Source organism: Eptatretus burgeri, chromosome 12 (assembly GCF_056783735.1).
Source record: "Eptatretus burgeri isolate ZD-2024b chromosome 12, Ebu_testis_v1, whole genome shotgun sequence".
Lineage (NCBI taxonomy): Eukaryota > Metazoa > Chordata > Myxini > Myxiniformes > Myxinidae > Eptatretus > Eptatretus burgeri.
The window spans coordinates 33,485,433-33,490,283 of record NC_140972.1 but is presented as its reverse complement, the minus strand read 5'-3'; positions in this window follow the sequence as shown (position 1 = coordinate 33,490,283).

The following is a 4,851-nucleotide window of genomic DNA, read 5'->3' as shown; positions in this document are numbered from 1 at the left end:
GGGTTGGATCCTGGAATGTCCTATCCCTAAGAGAGGATGATCACCTGTCTCTGTTATCATCTGAGCTCAAGCGTTTGGACATCGGGATTGCAGCACTCTCTGAGGTTCGGAGACCGGATTGCGGCGAGATAATGGTGGGTGGTTACACCTACTATTGGTCTGGTCGCTCTGATGGTTACCATACCCAAGGAGTTGCTGTAGCTGTGTCCAATAAGCTGACCCCAATGATAATTGAGGTGACACCGATCAACGAGCGTATTATGAGATTAAGGATTCGTCACTCCTTAGGTGTCATTTCCCTGGTCTCTGTTTATGCTCCGACTGAGGCGAGTGATCTCACCGTGAAGGATGCATTCTACGCTACACTCGAGTCTGTGGTTGATCAGTGCCCCAGACGAGATACACTTCTTGTCTTGGGAGATTTCAATGCATCGACTGGAACTGATAGGGATGGTTATGAGGTGTGTGTTGGTCCCCATGGGTCAGGAACTATGAACCAGAATAGCACTAAGTTCCTTGACTTTGCAAGAAGTCATGGACTTAGGGTGGCTGGTTCATGGTTTCAGCGCCGACAAGCTCATCGCTGGACTTGGTATTCCAACGCTGGCGGTGTGGCAAAGGAGATTGACCATGTCCTCATTGACGGTCGTTGGAGGATGATCCAGAACTGCAGGGTCTACCGGAGTGCTCAGTTCCTCAATACTGACCACAGGCTTGTTATAGCAACTCTAAAGCTGCACCTTAAATCCTGGAGAATGGTACCATCCCAGCCTAGGCTGGATGTTGCCAAGCTCAGGGATGAGAGAGTAGCTGAGGAGTTTGCGAACAGGCTGAGTGGACACTTGGGGGGTCTGGGTGCTTTGGGGGGTCCTGAAGAGTTGTGGAGCGCCTTCAAGACCACCGTTCTTGATGTTGCCGGTGGATGTCTTGGAACTCACCGCAGGGCAAAGAAGAATTTTGTCTCTCAAGGGACACTGGATACCATTGACCAGAGTCGCAGGGCCAGGCTGAATGGCAGAGCTGAGCTGTTCAGAGAGCTGAGGCGTAAAACTGTACGTGCACTGAGGGTGGACAAGGAGGCCTATGTGCGAGGAATCTGTGAGGGGGTACAGCATCACCTGTGGACAGGTGATTCTCGTCCCGCTTACAGGGGAATTCGCGCATTACGTTCATCCAAGCCCATCCCTCGGAGCACTGCAGTTCGAGCAGAGAGTGGTAGGCTCTTGACAGAGGTGTCTGAAGTGAAGGCCCGCTGGGCCGGTTACTTTGAGCGGTTGTACCAGGCTGATCCCCCAGCTATTGAGTTGGACATCAAGGGTGTTACAATCCCTGTTGCTGACCCACGAATCAACTGTGGTCCACCTTCGCTTGTGGAAACACGGGCTGCGGTGAACCAGTTGAAACGGGGCAAAGCTCCAGGGATCTGTGGCATCCATGCCGAACTTCTCAAGGCTGGTGGAAATGCTGCACTCGTTTCGTTGCATGCAGTTTTGTGCTCTGCCTGGAACACAGGCATCATCCCAACTGACTGGAAGAGGGGCCTTGTTGTCCCTCTCTGGAAAGGGAAGGGTGATCGCCAAGACTGCAACAACTACCGAGGGGTGACGCTGCTCTCAGTGCCGGGCAAGGTCATTGCTCGGATAATTCTTGATAGGGTTCGCCACCATCTGCTTGAGCACCAGCGTCCAGACAGTCAGGCTTTACACCAAAGAGGTCAACGATTGACCGTATCCTTGCCCTTCGTGTCCTCACCGAACACAGACGAGAGTTTCGGCAGGGGCTGCTTGCAGCCTATGTTGATCTCTGTAAAGCGTTCGATTCAGTGAATCGGGATGTCCTCGGAGGATTCTTGGTCTTCGTGGGGTGCCACCAAAACTGATCGATCTGATGTCTGAACTCTACTCTGGTTCTGAGAGTGCTGTGAAGTGTGGTGGTACCATCTCTGACTTATTTCCAGTTATTACTGGAGTTCGTCAGGGATGTGTACTTGCCCCCACACTTTTCAGCACTTGTATGGACTGGATTCTAGGGAGGATGTCGGAGAGATCAAGTTGCGATGCATCGTTTGGGAATGTCAAGATCTCGGACCTTGATTTTGCAGACGATGCAGTCATCTTTGCGGAGACTTTAGACATCCTTTTGGGGGCCCACGAAGTGCTGAATGAGGAGTCAGAGCCGTTGGGATTACGGGTTTCTTGGGTCAAAACTAAGATCCAGGCTTTCGGTGACATCTTGGATGCTGCTGTCCTGTCTGTTTGTGGTGAGGATGTTGAGGTCGTGGAGAGATTCACTTACCTTGGCAGTGATATTCATGTCTCTGCTGGCTGCGAGTCAGAGGTCAATAGACGTCTGGGTCGGGCCTGGGGAGTCATGGATTCACTGGATCATGGGGTGTGGCGCTGCCGGTACCTGTGCGGGAGGACGAAAGTCCGAGTCTTCATGTCCTTGGTACTTCCAGTCTTGCTCTATGGGTGCGAGACTTGGACTCTGACCAAGGATCTGAGACGGAGACTTAATAACTTTGGTACCAGGTGTCTTCGGAGAATCCTTGGCTATCGCTGGTCGGATTTTGTGTCCAACGAGTGGTTGCCGAGAGAGACTCGGGTGAGATTTGTTACCTGCATAGTCCGTGAGTGTCAGTTGCGGCTGTATGGACATGTGGCTCGTTTTCCTGATGCTGATCCTGCTCACCAGATTCTCTCAGCGAGGGAGTCTCATGAGTGGAGGAGGCCAGTGGGCCGACCACGTGCCTCATGGTTGCAGCAGGTTGACCATCATCTCAAGGAGATGGGGATGGGCCTGGCATCTGCCTGGGGGGTGGCCAGACGGAGGCCCCTGGAGTACCGGCGGAAAGTGGACGCAGCGACGCGCTGTTCTGGCACATGCTCCCATACCTGACCTGACCTGACCTGGTCGCCTCTTACGACACAGGGATATGGTACACCTATTCTTACCGGGCATACACCGGCCCAGTACACTGGTACTCATTTCGCCGACCTCGGAAGGATGACAGGCTGAGTCAACCCCCTGGTGTATTAATTCAGTGGCCCAACGGGGCTTGAACTCAGGACTCTGGGATCCCAAGCCACCACCCTAACCACGAAGCCAACACCAGGCTTGTATATCTATACATATCATGTGATACCGTTCCTGTCTGCACTCTAACCCCCAAAGTTTTCAACTTTCACGTTTCATATTTGGTATATACGTTCATCTAAAATGGTTACCATGGCAACCAGGATGCTGTTTTCCATCCGTTCCTCTCCATAGTCTAACTCCCAATGTTTTCCACTTTCACGTTTCATATTTGCGACATAGGTGCAGACTGTGGAGAGGGTGTGTCGTGACATACGTTCGTCATCTAAAGTGGTTGCCATGGCAACCAGGATGGTGTTTTCCATCCGTTTCGGTCCGCACTTTCACCCCCAAAGTTTTCAACTTTCACATTTGGTACATAGGTACAGACTGGAGACAGTGTCGCGACATACGTTCGTCATCTAAAGTAGTTGCCATGGCAACCAGGATGCTGTTTTCCATGTGGTAGCACAATTCTGTATATACCTTCTTGTTTGGGCGGATATTGTGCTCACTTGCGCTCTTGTGACTGATTAAAATATACAAATACATATATTGCTTTAAAATTATTTGGATCAGACTTCACTGCAATGCTTTATAAAAAATATTAATTACTAGACGAGTCTTTTAAAAACGATAAATGTATAAACAGGTGAGCATTGGGTGGCTTTGACACCAACTCTGGTTGAAATCTTTCATACGACTCAGCCTGAATCGTGCTTGAACCGCTGACCCAGTTTCAGAGTCGACTCTAACCATTATGTCGAGTCTGTGACTTTGCTTCTCCTATCTCTAAATGAAACTCCTGCAATCCATCACAACATCGACATATCCATCCGTTCAAGCAGTATCGCCTTTTCCTTCCTGAAGGCCCATCTCCACCGAGTACATTTCTGGTCTAATTGCTTAATTATAGACATTCATGTCAAGTTTCTTTGGCACCTTCTTCAACCAAACCACACCAGATAGTCCCCTCCATTCATTTGAAGCTGCTTCAATCCTGTCATACATCTTCCTCGCAGCCATCAAGCTACCAATCACTGGCCACAGATATTTAAAAGTCGTGGGTTGATTTAGCTGTTCTAAAGATGCTGATAGTATGTCTGTTTCTTGTCTCTCAATTCTGTTGCTCATCCTAACTTCAGTTTTGGTAGCAATGACTTTCAGGCCATCATTTTCAAAGCACTCATGCCACCCTAATAGCTTTTCCTTGCTGCTCACTGCAATTTGTAAGTCATCTGCAAAAAGTTGGTCAAAGGGGAATGAGATCCCAGTCTTGAATGAGGTTCAGTGCCTAAGTCTGGTTTGTAGAAGAAGAAGAATGTAATTGAGGCGTTAAAAGTGCTATTCAAAGACTAGAAGTGTGTATGCCAAGCAGCAGCCGCTGCCCGAGACAGATTGACACTGTTCATGGGAAATGCAAGTCGTGATGTCATTACAATATATATATATATATATATATATATATATATATATATATATATATATATATATGTATATATATATATATATATATATATATATATATATATATATATATATATATATATATATATATATATATATATATATATATGTATATGTATGTGTGTGTTGGACGTAGTAATCCGTGTCATCAGTCAAATGTTCAAGTGATAACTTACCTCTTGATGATTTGAACACATCGATGACAAACTTGATGTGATTGCCGAGCCGACATGGGCATTCACCTGGAGCACTTTTATGTCATGCAACCTGACCACACATCTTGAACATAATAACTGAGAGAAAAAAATA